Source organism: Somniosus microcephalus, chromosome 3 (genome assembly GCF_052327205.1).
Source record: "Somniosus microcephalus isolate GS21.2 chromosome 3, FLI_Smic_1.0, whole genome shotgun sequence".
Classification (NCBI taxonomy): Eukaryota; Metazoa; Chordata; class Chondrichthyes; order Squaliformes; family Somniosidae; genus Somniosus; species Somniosus microcephalus.
Window position 1 is genome coordinate 122,594,178 of NC_140989.1, and position 19,359 is coordinate 122,613,536.

At 45.9% G+C, this 19,359-nt stretch overlaps 1 long non-coding RNA gene across 1 annotated transcript in view; it reads right to left on the reverse strand.

The window, feature by feature from the left end:
• LOC147121355 (uncharacterized) overlaps positions 1-19,108 on the reverse strand; it is a 100,902-nt gene extending 81,794 nt beyond the window's left edge. The window contains exon 1 of the long non-coding RNA XR_015075393.1: positions 18,960-19,108. This is a non-coding gene — a long non-coding RNA (uncharacterized LOC147121355). The remainder of the gene's footprint in view (positions 1-18,959) is intronic.
• Between the last annotated feature and the right edge of the window lie 251 nt (positions 19,109-19,359).

Below are 19,359 nucleotides of genomic sequence, written 5' to 3' on the forward strand. Positions count from 1 at the left end.
AGCGATTATATTATGATCGAATTCTTAATTAAGATGGAGAGTGAAGTATTTGACTCAGAGACTAGGGTCCTGAATTTAAATAAAGGAAACTACAATGGTATGAGGCACGAGTTGGGTAGGACTGATGGAGAATGTTACTCAAAGGGTTGACGGTGGATAGGCAATGGCAAACATTTAAAGATCGCATGGATGAACTACAGAATTTGTTCATCCCTGTTTGGCATAAAAATAAAACAAAAAGGGTGACTCAACCGTGGCTAACAAGGGAAATTAGGGACAGCATAACATCCAAGGAGAGGACATATAAATTGGCCAGAAAAAGCAGCAAACCTGAGGATTGGGAGCAGTTTAGGATTCAGCAAAGGAGGACAAAGGGATTAATTAAGAGGGGGGAAATAGAGTATGAGTGTAAGTTTGCAGGGAACATGAAATCTGACTGTAAAAGCTTCTATAAATATGTGAAGAGAAAAAGATTAGTGAAGTCCAGCGTAGGTTCCTTGCAGTCAGAATCGGGAATTTATAATGGGGAACAAAGAAATGGCAGACCAATTAAATACATGCTTTGGTTCTGTCTTCACAAAGGAGGACACAAATAACCTCCCAGAGATGTCGGGGAACATAAGGTCTAATGAGAGGGAGGAACTGAATGAAATCAGTATTTGCAGGGAAATGGTGTTAGGGAAATTGACGGGATTGAAGGCCGATAAATCCCCAGGGCCTGATAATCTACATCCTAGGGTACTTAAGGAACTGGCCCTAGAAATAGTAGATGCATTGCTGGTCATCTTCCAAAATTCTATAGACTCTGGAACAGTTCCCATGGATTGGAGGGTAGCTAATGTTACCTCACTATTCAAAAAAGGTGGGAGAGAGAAAACGGGGAATTATAGACCGGTAAGCCTGACATTGGTAGTGGGGAAAATGCTAGAGTCCATTATAAAAGATGTAATAGCAGAGCATTTGGAAAACAGTGACAGGATCGGACAAAGTCAACATGGATTTACAAAAGGTAAATCGTGCTTGGCTAATCTAGTGGAATTTTTTGAGGATGTAACTGGTAGAATAGATAAGGGAGAACCAGTGGATGTGGTGTATTTGGACTTTCAGAAGGCTTTCGATAAGGTCCCGCATAAAAGATTAGCGTGCAAAGTTAAGGCACATGGGATTGGGGGCAGGGTACTGACTTCGCTAGAGAACTGGTTGGCAGACAGGAAGCAAAGAGTTGGAATAAACGGGTCTTTTTCCGAGTGGCAGGCAGTGACTAGTAGGGTACCGCAGCTATTCACAATATATATTAATGATCTAGACGAGGGAACTAGATGTAATGGCCCAGAAATTCGGGTCTCCACGGGTGAGTACGCACGGGGTACTCACTCGTAGGCCCAATGGAAGTGCCGGTTTCCTGCATGCATTGCGCATGCGTGGGAAACCGGCACTTCCGTTCCCCTGAACGAAGGGGTTCAGAGGTCGAACGCGTGTGCGGGAGAGGCAGCGCATCGAACTTAGGTTTTGTTTTTTGTTTTTTAAATACAGGTTTTCCCGGGAGGGTAAGTCTGCAGAAGTTACACATTTAAAAAGCAGGCGTAAGGCCTGCTTTTTACAAGGTAAGTGGTGAATTAATTAAAATTAAAACATTTTTTCCACAGGTTTATTATTTTTAAATACTTTAAAGCAAGGTGTAAGTTTATTTTTAGCCCTGTTAGAAAATAAAATTATTTTTTTCAAAAATTTAAATTATTGTTTAAAATAGTTATTTCATGTAATTTATAGTGTATTTTTAAAATGTGATTTTTTTAAAAATTTATTTGAAGATTTAGTGATTTTTGGGCCCATAGTATTTATTAGTTTTGACAGCACTTCCTGTCAATCTTATGAATGGAGCATTCTCTGCACCCCTGGGATACGCAAGCACTGCGCGCTGTCGGCTGGAGCAGGCCCCGGATCGGAATTCCACGCGGGCCCACAGCTCAACGGCCGGCGCTAGGTAAGTGCAGGTCGGGGGCTTGCACCCGCGGGAAGCCTCCAACCCGAATTTCTGGGCCAATATCTCCAAGTTTGCAGACGTCACAAAGCTGGGTGGGCGTGTGTGCTGTGAGGAGGATGCCGAGAAACTCCAGTATGATTTGGACAGATTGGGTGATTGGGCAGATGCAGTATAATGTGGATAAATGCGAGGTTATCCACTTTGGTGGCAAAAACAGGAAGGCAGATTATCTGAACGGTAATAGATTGGGAGAAGGGGAAGTGCAACAAGACCTGGGTGTCCTTGTGCACCAGTCGCTGAAGGTAAACATGCAGGTGCAGCAGGCGGTTAAAGCGGCAAATGGTATGTTGGCCTTTGTAGCGAGAGGGTTCGAGTACAGGAACAAGGATGTCTTGCTGCAGTTGTACAGGGCCTTCGTGAGACCACACCTCAAGTATTGTGTGCAGTTTTGGTCGCCTTATCTGAGGAAGGATGTTCTTGCCATGGAGAGAGTGCAGCGAAGATTCACCAGACTGAAACCTGGGATGGCAGGAATGACGTATGAGGAGAGATTGGGTCGATTGGGCTTATACTCGCTGGAGTTTAGAAGAATGAGAGGGGATCTCATTGAAACTTATAAAATTCTAACAGGACTAGACAGACTAGATGCAGGAAGGATGTTCCCGATGGTCATGGATTCCAGAACCAGGGGTCACAGTCTAAGGATAAGGGGTAAACCATTTAGGACAGAGATGAGGAGGAATTTCTTCACCGAGAGTGGTGAACCTGTGCAATTCTCTACCACAAAAGGCAGTTGAGGCCAATTCATTAAATATATTCAAGAAGGAGTTAGATATATTTCTTAAGGCTAAAGGGATCAAGGGATATGGGGAGAAGGCAGGGACAGGGTACTGAGTTTGGATGATCAGCCATGATCTCATTGAATGGCGGAGCAGGCTCAAGGGGCCGAATGGCCTACTCCTGCTCCTATCTTCTATGTTTCTATGTTACTTTTCTCTTATTTGGATTCAGTGTAATCAAGTTATAGAATTAATATAATCTCTTTCAAAAGAATGGTTTCAAAGTCAACCTTCATACATTTAATAGAAACCATATCTGCCAACATCCATTATTTTCTTTATACTAAATATGCTGTTTATCTGTACAAGTTACATAGAATCTATAGCACAGAAATAGGCCATTCAGCCCAACTGATCTATGCCGGTGTTTATAGGCCACACAAGCCTCCTCCCACACTAATTACCTCTGCCTACCCTGCCCCTTTATTTCCCCTCATGTCTGCATCAAGCCTGCCTTAAATGCATCACATTCTCACCACTGAGAAGAAATTACTCCCAAAATTTTATTTGATATGTTAGTGGCTCTCTTATTATCTATATCCCCTTAGTTTGGACTCACTCACAAATGGAAAGAGTTTCTCCACATCCACCCTATTTTATATTTTAAAGACCTCTATCTTTTCCAGAGAAAAGTGCCTCAGCCTGCTCAATCTTTCCTGATAGTTGCATCCTCTCAATTCTGGTAACATTCTTGTAAATCACTTCTGCATTTTCTCCAGTGCTTCTACAAACTTTCTGTAGTAGAGACCCAAACTACACACAGTACAGTACTCAAAGTGTGGTCCAACCAGGGTTCTATATAAAATTAACATATTTCCTGCTTTTGTATGCTATTCCCTCTAGAAACGAACCCCAATATTTTGTTTGCACTCTTTATGGCCGGATCAATTTGCATTACTACTTTTAACATTTATCTATCTGTATTCCCAGATCTCTGCTCCTGTGGCCCATATGGTCCCCTTAGCTGCATTCTTATTTTCCAAGGATTAAGTGGCCTCCTTATTCTTCCGAGAAAAATCAACCACCTCATACTTAACAATATAGAATTCTATTTGCCATTTATCTGCCCACTCTGCAAGCCCGTTTATGTCTTCTTGTATTTTGGTGCAGTCCTCCACATTATTAGCTACACCCCCAATTTGTAATCAGCTGCAAGTTTTGACACCATACCACCAATTTCTGAGTCCATATCATTTATGTATATGTTGAACAACAGTGGTCCCAGCATGGATTCCTACGGGGCACCACTTTCCACTAGTCTGAGAAACTACCCTTAACTCATACCCTCTGTTTTCTGTTTGGCAGCCATTTCAATCCATTCTGCTACCCAGCCAGACTCCAGTTACTGCACTTAACAGTAATGAGCTGGTCTCAGCTGCGGCAGCAATCAGGTTACAGTACTACAATTGGTCTCGGCGTCCCCAGGCTGGGGAGGGTGGCAAAGATTAGCCAAGCTTCCTGTTTCAAATTGCTAGTGAACCCTGTGTGGAAATCAGGTGAATTACAACATGCTCCAGCACAAAAACAGGCCATTCAGCCCATCAGGTCTGACCTGGTATTGTTTTCCATGCTCCATCTAATCTAATCCAACTCTCCTGTTCACTCCCCATATCCTTTAACATTCCTCTTTCTAAAGCAACAATCTAATTCCCTTTGAGACCAGGATTGATCTCAGTTGTGTGGCCTCAACATTTGAATGGCCTGCTGGAACCCACTTTGTAGGTTTACATATAAAAAGGTGCCAGGCCTATCAGCACTCATGGTATGGTACCAACTGAGAGTCACCACCTACAGGAGAGGAGAAACAAAAGCAGAAAGTGACCAAAGGAATTGGTCATGAGAGTCTCGGGCAGTGTGGGTGTTGATCCAGGATGTAATTTTAGCCAAGTGTCAAACCCTGATGTTTTACAACTTCAAGCATATTCATTTATACCTTTCTGATGATTGAACAGATTAAACAGTCAGTCATTCTCACTACTCAGACACAATGTAATGTAACAAGATTAATCTCAGCTTTGGGTTAACCCCAGTATTGTTTTTAAATGCAACACCCCCATCTTCTCCCAGGGGATCAGCACTCTCACCTCGGAATGAGAAGGTTGTGGGTTCAAGACCCACTTCAGAGACTTCAGTCCATAATCCAGGTCTACACTCCCAGTGCGGTACTGAGGGAGTGCTGCACTGTCAGAAGTGCCATCTTTCAGATGAGACGTTAAACCAAGGCTCCATCTGCCCTCTCAGGTGTACGTAAAAGATCCCATGCCACTATTCAAACAAGATCAGGGGAGTTTCTCCCAGTGTCCTGGCCAATATTTGTCACTCAATCAACATCACAAACAGATTATCTGCTCAGTTATCTCCCTGCTGTTTGTGGGACCTTGCTGTGCACAATTTGGCTGCCACGTTTCCTACATTACAACAGTGACTACATTTCAAAAGTACTTCACTGGCTGTCAAGCGCTTTGGGACGTCCTGAGGTTGTGAAAGGTGCTACAGAAATGCAAGTTCTTTGCCTCTAAGTAGAGGTAGACTTGTTGCAGAATCATCCCAACCACATTGAATGCCTGCCTGTAGCTTAAAATACTGAATAGGTTTTTATTTCTCCCTATAACGTTGTCATAAGGATTTCAGTATAATGATGGATTAGATACGGCAGTAAATTATACATTGAGTGTGGGCAGCATATTTTGATCTACAAACACTGGGGTGAAATACTGGTGGTTGTAGATCTGTTACCATTAGGAACCACTCAACAACAACAACTTGAATTTATATAGTGCCTTTAACATAGTAAAACATCCCAAGGTGCTTCACAAGAGTGTTTATCAAACAAAATTTGACACAGAGCCACATAAGGAGATATTAGGGCAGATGACCAAAAGCTTAGTCAAAGAGGTAGGTTTTAAGGAGCGTCTTAAAGGAGGAAAAAGAGGTAGAGAGGCTCAGAGAGGGAATTCCACAGCCTAGGATCTTGGCAGCTGAAAGCACGGCTGCCAATGGTGGCGTCATTAAAATCGGGGATCCTCAAGAGGCCAGAATTTGAGGAGTGCCGAGATCTCAGAGGGTTGTAAGGCTGGAGGAGGCTACAGAGATAGGGAGGGGCGAGGCCATGGAGGGATTTGAAAACAAGGATGAGAATTTTAAAATTGAGGTGTTGCTTAACTGGGAGCCAATGTAGGCCACCGAGCACAGGGGTGATGGGTCTCTGGACCACTGGGAACCAAAACACACAACGTGTAGAATCACCACGTCGAAGGAGAAGTTAGTTCCCAGGCACTAGCAGCAGTACAGAAAAAAGTGGGACACTGGCTAATGGCCCTTTAACAGGCAACACAATCACGAACAACACGGCAATAGTTAACAAAAAAGGGGAAAGCTGCACTCCAAGGTCACAGGTCTTTGCAGTTTGTGTATTAATAGAAAAAATGGATTTCAAAGCAAGACTGGGTTACAGCTCTCCCATAAACTATGTCTTGGGAACATCAGAGAAGCACGCCTACCATGTAATTTAAGAGTTCGATCTTCAGTTAGAAGACTAAAATAATTTAGGAAAAAAGGAGAAATAAAGAATGTGACCACTACAGAGAGGCCTTATTAAAGGGGGAAACTTGGTGACCGGCTAATGAATGTGCAGCTTTCCACGAGCATTCTAATTTCAGTGCATAATTGATTCGCTGCTGAGGTCAGACGATTTTTTTTGCTTTAAACCAACTGTCACAGATTTCAGCAAACTCTGCACTGGGAACATAACATGTATGTGTTATATTGTTCAATATACTGGTTATTAATGTTACTTTTTCTTGGTATATCCTGTTTCACCATGTTGCCTTCTGCTCTACGTGTTTCATTGTATTTGTTGCATTAATACAAAAGGTGTTGAGACTCAGTAGATCAATGTTCTCCAATACTAAGGCCTGGCTTTAATTACAAAATACTTTCTAACTTAAAGTTTACAAGCCCAAGCTTTCTGGCTCAGGAAGGAGAAATAAAATCTGAGCCAGAGCTCCGACTGCTCATCGCTATTCAATAACCCCTACTGGAAGTCGGTATGCGGACACCGGGCGAGGACAGAATCAGACACATTGCAATGTCTTTCTTCAAATATCGCTGAAGTGTCCAACTTTTTGAAGAAGATCCAGCTGCCACAAGCAGCAAGCGATTCCTAGCGACTCTCACGCATAACAAATGCAGGATACCTCCTCAGACAAAAGAAAAATTAAACTTAGCCAATATACAAAAAACTCCAAGCCTCTCCAAAACAAAATCCGCTGCAAAGATTGCTTGGCTACCTGCACCTCACTTACCTTTTCGCTGTTCACTTCTCAGCCTAGCCTGGTCTACTCCCCCAGCACCCAATGTATTCTTCCTTGTCTGCTATACCCCTCAGCCACCCACTGCCCTCTATCTTACGCACTTCCTGCTGTCATCGCTCCCACAGATGTTCACTTTTCCTTCTCCGTGTCCACCATCTACGCTCGAAGTTCAAACACAGAAGCTCCAGCCTCAGCTCTTTGAGCTTCCCAGGCCTGGGGGTTGCTAAAGGCTGCTCCCTGATTGGTAGATGTTGATGACTGAAGGAGCACCAATCAGGAGCAGCCTTTAGCAGCCCCCCCCCCCCCCCAAACAGGCCTGTGAAGTTTAAAGAACTGAGGCTAGAGTGAAAGTAGAAGTAGAAGTCAGTGCTGGAAACAGGGGCCGGATTCAACCTGTAGACCATCAACAGAAGACCATTTTGTTGACCGGTGCAGGTGACCTCAGCCAGAAACAAAAAATGACAGCACCAACCAGATTGATCGTCCAGCAATGCGGCCAAAGTTAGGGCCGTCACTGACAGCGCACCACAGAGCAAAATCATTGAAAATACTTCTCTACCGTCTCATTTATTTTCGTATTCAATGGTCTAAGACACTCACCATTTGTTTACGCAGTCAGTGTGGCAAGCTCAGTCAATCATAGATAATGCATCATCAATCTGCTCATTTGGACCGAGCAACAAACCCAAAGATAACAAAGATCCTACTAGCATCTGCACTCACCAGCTAGCTCACAGATCAATGCATTTCCAAACATGAATCTCACCCAAGTGACCTTAGACAATGAAGTGTTGACATGCTATTTGACCATGAAGGGCATCGCAGCCAAGCCAAATCCCACCCTCACCCAATACGTGCACAAACACATACTTCCAGTCCAATAAAGGTGAGAAGAGGGTCAGTGGGTAGCTGTCCAGAGCAGGAACTGTGACCACTTTTTCCTCCCTGCCTCACCCCAGTGCAGAGACCAGCTAACTCAGCACAGGTCAGGGAACGAACCTGGAGCCTTCCTGGTCTGTGCGCCTCACTGGATAAACTGAGCAGAGACAGCCAAAAACCACATGGTACCAAGCAACAGTTTACATCTAATTCCATGCATTATTCCACAACGACATAATTACGGATTGGATTTTTTTTTTTTTTTTTTTTTAAAGTCATGGGCCAAGAGCAGAATACACACAGCAATAGTTGAAGCATTCATCAACTGTTTAAAAAAAATCACCAATTAAATCATCCATTAACAAAAACATCCCTTCACTGTTACAAATATGGACATGGTCAAAAACCTTTGAAACAGATCATTACAAATCAGCAAATAATCCCAGCCCACGCACATTCCCACCAACACATCGTGTTTCCATTGGTAGCACTAACTGGGTTCATTTTTTTGTTGGGAAGTATGCACTCCTTGCAGTAAGCACAACATAAGCAACAGGTTAGTGACCAAATTAGTTGTGCTCTCTCACAGAATTTCTTACAAATGCTGCCTGTTGTGTTTCACAGTGACTGAACGCTTATTCTGCTGAATAAACTGGAATTTCACAATTAGCAATCAAAATGCTGTGACCAGCAAGTTTCAGGCTGAACTGTGCACCCAGAAGGAAACTTTAAGCCGGCAGCACTTCCTCAGGGGTGGATTGCACATGACGTTAAAATCCTGCAGCGTCTCCCTGCAGTCTGAAGGATTCAGAAGTGATTGAGTTAACAAGACAAAAGCAGAAGCAATGGCAAGTTCTGCATACTTCCATCCATTTAGTCCTGTTCAGCACAGCACTTAAAACTGCACTAAATCTCTAACTTGCCAGACATGAAACAATGTGAAAGACATTACATTAGGAAAAAATGAAGTCTTGTGACATCTCACTTTCCAAACAGTAAGTGTACATGTTCTAATATCCCCATTTATGTAATTCAACCAAAATTAAATATCAGAGATTAATATATGAAAAACACATGTTGAGGGTGGCCAGTGTCTAGTACCCCCAGTACCTCATCAAGTGGCCATGCTTCATACAGCGGGTATCGTAAACCATTGGGGGAGGGGGATCACAAACAGGTCAAATCCTGTCCTCACAACACCCCCCCCCCGCCAAACACACATTTCCAGCAGAAGTCACTGGACAGCAATCAGGAACCCAGTCTGATTTTTCCCCTCCCTAGCCCAGGGGTTCAAAGAAGCAATCCAGCTGCCACCCTAACTGAGATCTGCTAAGCTAGCACAGCACATCTTAGATCAAACCAGTGACCTTCCTGGTTTATAAGGTTCTATTCCACACTGTACTTACTCACTGACATCCAGAGAGCCTTCATATACGCTCACATCAAGCAAGCAAGCTTCAGTCTAACACAAGCAGAAGTTTAGACTCGCCCACTAATCTTTTAGACCGCTCGGAGAGAGAGTTTGATAATTCCACACTCGAGGTCTGGACACAGAATGAATTTGATCTGTAGTGCTTAATTTCTGCCACTAGGTAGCACAATGACAGAAGTTGAGCACTACAACAAGAACAGTGAAGCAATTCATTTTGGTCAGCACCACACCCACTCCACTTACTGAAAGCTCGAGTTTAACAGAGGGAAGGTCTCCCCACACCAAGAGCTGTTGGACTTCCCCAGCCTGGTAGTGAAGGCGCAGGCACGTGAACTTTTCCCAAGTCGCTGTTGCCCCCTGTAACTAGCTGCCGGGAGATGGCAATGATGCCCAGGCACAACTTTCCCCTGATTTTCTTCCCCCACCCACCATTACAGGGCGATATTGCAATCTCCCCACTCTTACCAGGAGCCAAGCCTATAAACCTCCCTGCTCTGCTGCACTGCGTATTACTGCATGGATATTTGGGCCACACGGGCCCTAAACTGCTAGTTTAAATCCACTTGTACATTCTTGCTACCTGCAGCCTTGCGATCCTTGGGCTTCATTTAACTGGAGTTATGCAGAGTTTACAAAATAAGATAAATTGAGCTGCACTTGATCTTTTTGTTTGAGAGAAAAAGATAGTGTTTAGGGAAAAGCTAAAGCATAAAAATGGAAAACAGAGGATTAAACAAGTGAAAGAAAATGTAAATACAAATTAGTAAGAGATAATATAGACAAATATGAGAGACAAGTAAAACTGACAGGGGAATTCATTTTCAGTGTGCTGGAGCCATTTAACAAAATTTATAGAAATCTCATGTCCACAGGGGTTCTCCAGTCTCTGCCTCACTTCTTGAAATGTTTTCTGTATACATGGCTACCTGTCTGGACATTAAACAAATTAGAAAGGAAATTCAAAACAATCACCTTCAAATGGTACTTTGGTAAAATGAGTGTAGTCCACTCCAACATACAGCACCAAAACAAGATAGTTAAAACTGTGCTTCATAACCAACACGGATTTTCACCTGCACCATATACAGATTGTCAAACGTGAGAGGGCACACACTAACAACACGCATCAACAGGTAATAACTCCATTCAAAGTTGATTATTTCAAATTATCCGATAATTCACTTTAAGCACTTTACGGTGTTATTTACTTTGCATAAACAAAATTATCGTACAACTCTTTTTTTTAGTCGCAAAAAACTTTGAATTATAGCTTTGAATAGTAGGCTGTAGTGCTTTTAACATAACAAAACACCTCAAGAGGCAAAAATAACCAAAAGGTATTGCAATCTCAGGCCACAATCAACAAAACAGCCTAATAGTTTCTGATGTCCCTAAACTAGAAATATACATTATACTGTTAACATAAATTTGCATGATTTTCACTAATATGGATTTGTTAAAAGTTTATTTTTAAGACTAAAAAGCACAGTGGACACTGTACAAACCAATAAAAAGCAAATCCAGATCACCAACTCTACATCAGAATTACTGTTGTATAAATTAAAAACAGACAGCAAGTGAAGGACTCTCACACTACAGGTGAATCTCAGACTCAATGTTTTGAGCACCTAATGTCTAACAAGATCAAAAAGCTCAGCTCCACACTTGCAACAAAAGTCATGTCGAAAGTGCAATATGATTTTATCCTAAATGTGGCTAGCGATATTATTTTTGAACACACTTTGGCTGCGAGAGATATTGATCTAAGGAACAAAAAAAGTGAAACATTCTCAATATGACTTCCTTCCAGGAACACCACAATTTCTCATTGTTTTTAGAAACTGAAAGCAAATTATATGGTATTTCTAACACAAATTGTTTCGTTGTCTTGACAAAAGTCATCACTGCTCTATCTCTAGGAATTAATTCACAAAGGACACCAGTAGTATCTTGAATGGACTCGTATTTATAACAAACTTGCATTTATAAAAATGAAAAACAGCCCAAGAGCAACAAAGCTGGACACGAGGCGCAAGTTATGGGTTGTGTGGCAAAAAGCTAGTCAAACGGGTAGATTTTAAGAAAAGGGTCAAAGGTGGAGAGAGGAGCAAGGCACAGAGGTTTGGAGGGGGGGGCAGCTTCAGTGCGTCGGAGCCAGGCAGCTGTAAGCTCTGCCACTGACGGAGCAAGGGAGGGGTCACACACAACAGACTGAAGGTGACTCACTGCAGCAGTGCCACTAAATCAATAAAATTGCTCAGGAAAACTAGAATTCTGGGTTTGGGGACATTGTCTCTTTTGCTTTGACCCGTCAACATCTTAATTTTACTCTCATCCCAGGCCTGAATGGTTTAACAAAGTTTTACCAAAGTTAGAATATCGCACCTTTACTTGCCGCATTGAATCATCTGACCAGCCTTTCTCACTATTCTAATCAGATTGCAGATCATCGTGAGTGACATAGTCCCACAACTTTATCCAGTGAGTAGAAGAGCTATACAGATCAGGAAGGTCCCAGGTTCGACACTCTGTGCTGAGTGAGTGGATCTCAGTCTGGAGGGGAGAGAAAATCAATCCTCTCCTGCTCACTATACAGTAACCCCAGCTAGAAGTGAACACATAGACATGAGATGAGCACAAGGAGCTCAGCTGTGATCTTCCCCCTGCTGCCACCAACCTCATAGTTCCCCAACCCCGCACAGCCCGCTTCTACCTCCTTCCCAAGATCCACAAACAGGACTGCCCTGGTAGACCCATCGTTTCAGCCTGTTCTTGCCCTACAGAACTTATCTCTTCCTATCTTGACTATCTTTTCTCCCCTTGTCCAGTCTCTTCCCACCTACATCCGCGACTCTTCCGACGCCCTCCGCCACTTTAACAGTTTCCAGTTTCCTGGCCCCAACCGCTTCCTTTTCACCATGGACATACAATCCCTCTACACCTCTATCCCCCACCCGGATGGCCTGAGGGCGCTCCGCTTCTTCCTTGAACAGAGGCCCGACCAGTCCCCATCCACCACCACCCTCCTCTGCCTGGCTGAACTTGTTCTCACATTGAACAACTTCTCCTTTAACTCCACTCATTTCCTCCAAATCAAAGGTGTTGCCATGGGTACCCGCATGGGTCCTAGCTATGCCTGCCTTTTCGTGGGCTATGTGGAACAATCTTTGTTCCAGTCCTACTCGGGTCCCCTCCCTCACCTCTTTTTCCCGATACATTGATGACTGTATCGGTGCCGTTTCCTGCTCTCGCCCCGAACTTGACAATTTCATTCACTTTGCCTCCAATTTCCACCCTTCCCTCATCTTCACATGGTCCATCTCGGACTCTTCCCTTCCCTTCCTCGACTTCTCCGTCTCCATCTCTGGGGATAGGTTATCGACCAATATTTACTACAAGCCCACTGACTCCCACAGCTACCTGGACTACACTTCCTCCCACCCCGCTTCCTGTAAGGACTCTATTCCATTCTCCCAGTTTCTCCGCCTCCGCCGTATCTGCTCCGACGACGCCACCTTCCACACCAGTGCTTCAGACATGTCTTCCTTTTTCCGCAACCGAGGATTCCCCTCTACTGTGGTTGACACTGCCCTCGACCGTGTCAGTTCGATCTCCCGCACTTCTGCCCCTCCCTCCCGGAACCACGATAGGGTTCCCCTTGTCCTCACCTTTCACCCCACCAGCCTCCACATTCAACGGATCATCCTCCGGCATTTCCACTACCTCCAAAGTGATCCCACCACCAAACGTATCTTCCCCTCCCCTTTCAGCATTCTGCAGGGACCGCTCCCTCCGAGACACCCTAGTCCACTCCTCTATCACCCCAAACAGCCCTTCCTCTTCGCCTGGCACCTTCCCGTGCAAGCGGAGGAGATGTAACACCTGCCCCTATACCTCCCCCCTTCCCACTGTCCAGGGCCCCAAACACCCCTTCCAGGTGAAACAGCGATTTACTTGTACTTCTCGCAATCTAGTATACTGTATTCGCTGCTCACGATGCGGTCTCTTCTACATTGGGGAGACCAAACGCAGATTGGGTGACCGCTTTGCGGAACACCTCCGTTCAGTCTGTAAGGGTGACCCCGAGCTTCCGGTCGCCTGTCATTTTAATTCACCGCTCCATTCCCACTCGGACCTCAGTTCTGGGACTAGTGCTGGGACTAGAGTCCTGGCGGATCATATAACTAGGGCTGTAGAGAGGGCTTTAAACTAACTAGTGGGGGGGAGGTTCCCAGAGAGCAAATAATACAAATGACAACAGAGAAGGTCATAGACTTAGGTAGCAGTGGGGAAATTAAAAACCAGAGCGTGTCAGGAAGGGGTAGAAGGTGTGGAGTAAAAGGTAAAGTAATAAAAAGGGCAATAGCAGGAACTAAGTGTCACAAAACATATTTGAAAGTTCTCTATCTGAATGCACGTAGCATTCGTAACAAAATAGACGAGTTAAAGGCACAAATAGCTACATATGGGTATGATCTTGTGGCCATTACAGAAACATGGCTGCAGGGTGACAATGCCTGGGAATTAAACATACCAGGTTATTTAACAATCAGGAAGGACAGGCAGGAAGGAAGGGGAGGTGGGGTGGCTATGTTAATAAAGGAAGGAATCACTGTAATACAGAGAAATGATATTGGGTCAAAGGATCAGGATAATGAAACAGTTTGGGTGGAGATAAGGAATAATGTGAAAAAAACACTAGTGGGTGTAGTATATAGGCCTCCGAACAGTCGCAACTCGGTTGGACGGAGTATCAATCAGGAAATAGTTGAGGCTTGTAATAAGGGAACATCTATAATTATGGGGGGTTTTAACTATCATATAAATTGGACGAATCAAATTGGGCAGGGCTGAGTGTATTAGGGATGGGTTTCTTGAGCAGTATGTAACTGAACCAACCAGGGGGGCAAGCAACCTTAGATCTGGTCCTGTGTAACGAGACAGGATTAATTAAAAATGTCCTAGTAAAGGATCCCCTTGGAATGAGTGACCATAACATGGTTGAATTCCATATTCAGTTAGAGGGTGAGGAGGCTGTATCTCAAACAAGCGTGCTAAGCTTGAATAAAGGAGACTATGAAGGTATGAGAGTGGAATTGAGTAAAGTGGATTGGGAAAATAGGTTAAAGGATAAGACGATACATGATCAGTGGTGTACATTTAAGGAGTTATTTTACAAATTCCAAAAAAAGTATATTCCACTGAGAAAAAAAGGGTGTAAAAGAAAAGACAGCCATCCGTGGCTAAGTAAAGAAATTAAGGATAGTATTCGACTAAAAACAAGGGCATATAAGGTAGCCAAATCTAGTGGGAGGATAGAGGATTGGGAAAACTTTAAAAGACAGCAAAAAATAACAAAAAGATTGATTAAGAAAGGGAAGATACATTATGAAAGTAAATTAGCAAAAAATATAAAGACAGATAGTAAGAGTTTTTATAGTTATATAAAAAGAAAAAGGGTGGCTAAAGTAAATGTTGGTCCCTTAGAGGATGAGACCGGGAAACTAATGGTGGGAAATATGGAGATGGCAAAAACACTGAATGAATATTTTGTATCAGTCTTTACAGTAGAGGACACCAAGAATATCCCAACACTTGACAAGCAGGGAGCTATAGGGGGGGAGGAGCTAAATACGATTAAAATCACTAAGGAAGTAGTACTTGGTAAAATAATGGGACTCAAGGCGGATAAATCACCTGGACCTGATGGCTTACATCCCAGGGTTTTGAGGGAAGTGGTGGTAGGGATTGTGGATGCATTGGTAATAATCTTCCAAAACTCCCTGGACTCAGCAAAGGTCCCGGCAGACTGGAAAACTGCTAATGTAACACCCTTATTTAAAAAGGGCAGTAGACAGAAGGCTGGAAACTATAGACCGGTTAGCCTAACATCTGTGGTAGGTAAAATTTTGGAGTCCATTATTAAGGAGACAGTAACAGGACATTTGGATAATCATAATTTAATAAGACAAAGTCAGCATGGTTTTATGAAGGGGAAGTCATGTTTGACAAATTTGCTGGAGTTCTTTGAGGAAGTAACATATAGGGTGGATAAAGGTGAACCAGTGGACGTAGTGTATTTAGACTTCCAAAAGGCATTTGACAAGGTGCCACACAAAAGATTATTGCTTAAGATAAAAAAAATCACGGGATTGGGGGTAATATTCTGGCATGGATAGAGGATTGGCTATCTAACAGAAGGCAGAGAGTTGGGATAAATGGTTCATATTCAGACTGGCAATCAGTAACCAGTGGTGTTCCGCAGGGGTCAGTGCTGGGTCCCCAACTCTTTACAATCTATATTAACGATTTGGAGGAGGGGACCGAGTGTAACACATCAAAGTTTGCAGATGATACTAAGATGGGAGGGAAAGTAGTGAGTGAGGAGGACATAAAAAACCTGCAAGGGGACATAGACAGGCTAAGTAAGTGGGCAGAGATTTGGCAGATGGAATACAATACTGGAAAGTGTGAGGTTATGCACTTTGGCAGGAAAAATCGTAGAGCAAGTTATTATCTTAATGGCAAGAAACTGGAAAGTACTGAAGTACAAAGGGATCTGGGGGTCCTGGTGCACGAAACTCAAAAGGTTAGTATGCAGGTGCAGCAAGTGATTAAGAAGGCCAATGGAATGTTGGCTTTCATTGCTAGGGGGATAGAATATAAAAATAGGGAGGTATTGCTTCAGTTGTACAAGGTATTGGCGAGACCGCACCTGGAATACTGCATACAGTTTTGGTGTCCATACTTAAGAAAGGACATACTTGCTCTCGAGTCAGTACAAAGAAGGTTCACTCGATTAATCCCGGGGATGAGGGGATGGACATATGAGGAGAGGTTGAGTAGATTGGGACTCTACTCATTGGAGTTCAGAAGAATGAGAGGCGATCTTATTGAAACATATAAGATTATGAAGGGGTTGGATCGGGTGGATGCAGGGAGGATGTTCCAGATGATGGGTGAAACTAGAACTAGGGGGCATAGTCTTAGAATAAGGGGCTGCTCTTTCAAAACTGAGATGAGGAGGAACTACTTCACTCAGAGGGTGGTAGGTCCATGGAATATGCTGCCCCAAAAAGCTGTCGAAGCTACATCATTACATAAATTTAAAACAGAAATAGACAGTTTCCTAGTAGAAAAGGGAATTAAGGGTTACGGGGAGCGGGCAGGAATTTGGACATGAGTCTAGGTTCGGATAGGTCATGGCCCTGTGGGTAGCGGAGCGGGCCCAGGGGCCGTGTAGCCTGATCCTGCTCCTGTTTTCGTGTGTCTAATGCTGTTAGATTCAGGAGATAGTCCTGTCATAGTGGATTGGCGGTTAGGATCAGATCAGCCATGATCTTATTGAATGGCGGAGCAGGCTCGAGGGGCCAATTGGCCTACTCCTGCTCCTATTTCTTATGTTCTTATGTTCACCGTCCTTGGCCTCTTGTATTGTTCCACGGAAGCTCAACGTAAACTCGAGGAACAGCACCTCATCTTCCGATTAGGCAGTCTGCAGCCTTCCGGACTCAATATCGAGTTCAACAATTTCAGATCATAAGCTCGGCCCCCATTTCATTTTCTCTTGTAATTGTTCCACTCCTTTTTCCCCCCCCCCCCCCCCCCTTTCCTTTTGTTTCTCTCTCACACCTGGCAGCTATCTTTTGCCCTGCCAGTACACTTTACACCTAATCCCAGCCTGTTACCATCTCGTCTAGCTTCTAATCTCTTTTACTTTTGTTTCTTTTATTCTTTTGTCCGATCGCAGCCCTGCCTCCGATCTAGTTTCTTTTCTTTCCAGTTTTGAAGAAGGGTCCAACCCAAAACGTCAACTCAAATTTCTCTCCACGGATGTTGCCTGACCTGCTGAGTTTTTCCAGCATTTTCTGCTGTTATTTGTGATGTCCCTTAGGTTAAATTTCCTGCTCACAATAACTACCACTCGGGTGAGGTACCGGAGAGAAACCAACACACAGGAACCATGCACCAACAAGGAAACAAGCTGTTCAGGTTCTTCGCCAGACCCTGATAATTGCTTTACAACTCCAAGAACAGTTTAGACAGGCAACCTCACGACTCAAACACAATGTAATGTAACAAAATCAATCTTGGCATTTTTTTTTGTGTTATCATCGCCATCCACTCCCAGTTTGTGCGCACTGGTTTGCGGCTTAGACACTAAGGGTGGCGACCACAACCACAGTTGCACCAAGTCTACTGCTCCTCCCCATATATATGGCATCTGCTAACAAAATAAAAGCAGAAAATGCTGGAAATGCACAGGTCCATCAACCAAAAGACAGATTAAACAATTCGAGTTTCGATCTTTCCGTTTCCGACGAGGAGTTTAAATCTGAAATACGAAACTGTCGATTCTCTTTTCCAACATAAACCTGCATATTATTACCAGCATTTTCTGTTATTTCAGATTTCCTGATTCTTATTTACCCCAACTCATGCCTGAATGAGAACGAGAGCCCAGTATTAACAGAGGACCCACTTTAATCCACCCACCTCCCACAATATAGTACAGTGCTGGGGATGTCCAGCCACTCACACAAAGCGAGTTAATCAAGATGACCCCGGGCCCCGGCCAAGGGTGGGGGGTGGCGCACCCCGGGCCCCGGCCAAGGGTGGGGGGGTGGCGCACCCCGGGCACCGGCCAAGGGTGGGGGGTGGCGCACCCCGGGCACCGGCCAAGGGTGGGGGGTGGCGCACCCCGGGCACCGGCCAAGGGTGGGGGGTGGCGCACCCCGGGCACCGGCCAAGGGTGGGGGGTGGCGCACCCCGGGCACCGGCCAAGGGTGGGGGGTGGCGCACCCCGGGCACCGGCCGGGGGGGGGGGGGGGGGGGGGGGGGGGGGGGGGGGGGGGGGGGGGGGGGTAGACCCCAGGCACCGCCGAGGGGGGGTACACTACGGTCGCCGGCCGAAGGGGGGGGCGGACTGAGAGACCCCGGGCACCAGCCTGCGGGGAAGGGGGCAGACCCCGGGCACCGGCCAAGGGTGGGGGGTGGCGCACCCCGGGCACCGGCCAAGGGTGGGGGGTGGCGCACCCCGGGCACCGGCCAAGGGTGGGGGGTGGCGCACCCCGGGCACCGGCCCGGGTGGGGGGGGGGGTAGACCCCAGGCACCGCCGAGGGGGGGTACACTACGGTCGCCGGCCGAAGGGGGGGGCGGACTGAGAGACCCCGGGCACCAGCCTGCGGGGAAGGGGGCAGACCCCGGGCACCGGCCGAGGGAGGGAGGGGCAGACCCGGGGCACCGGCCGAGGGGGGGGGGGGGGGCAGACCCCGGGCACCGGCCGAGGCGGGGGCAGAGGGGCAGACCCCGGGCACCGGCCGAGGAGGAGGAGGGCAGACCCCGGGCAACGGCCGAGGAGGAGGGCAGACTCCGAGCCCCGGCCGAACTCCGGTTTTAGCCCCAAGCTCTGGCGTTCAAGAAGCGGCCACGGCACCAGCACGACTCCGGCTGAAGGAACGGGTCCCAGACTCAGCTCGGCCCGGCTCCCGGCACTGACAGTCTCGCTTACCCGCTGCTCCGCCTCGGGCTGTCAGGACAAGCTTCTCCTCAGGCTGCGCCCGACTGGAGTGCAGCCCCGCCCCCAGGCTCCGGTCTCTGGTCTCCGGTTCCGGCCACAGTGCCTCTCCGCGAACTCCCGCCTCCTTCCGGCGGCTCCCAACATGGCGGCAAGCATCACGTGACGTCGCCCTGTCAATCAAAGCGGGCAGCACCTCGCGCACAGGGGTCAACCAGCAACCTGGGGGTCATCCTGCAACCCGGGGGTCATCTTGTAACCCGGGAGTGAACTAGCATCCCAGAGGTCTTCCTGCAATCCATGGGTCAACCAGCAACCCAGGGTCGACCAGCGACCAAGGGGCCTGCAATCCAGGAGTCATCCTGCATTCCAGGGGTCATCCTGCAACCCAGGG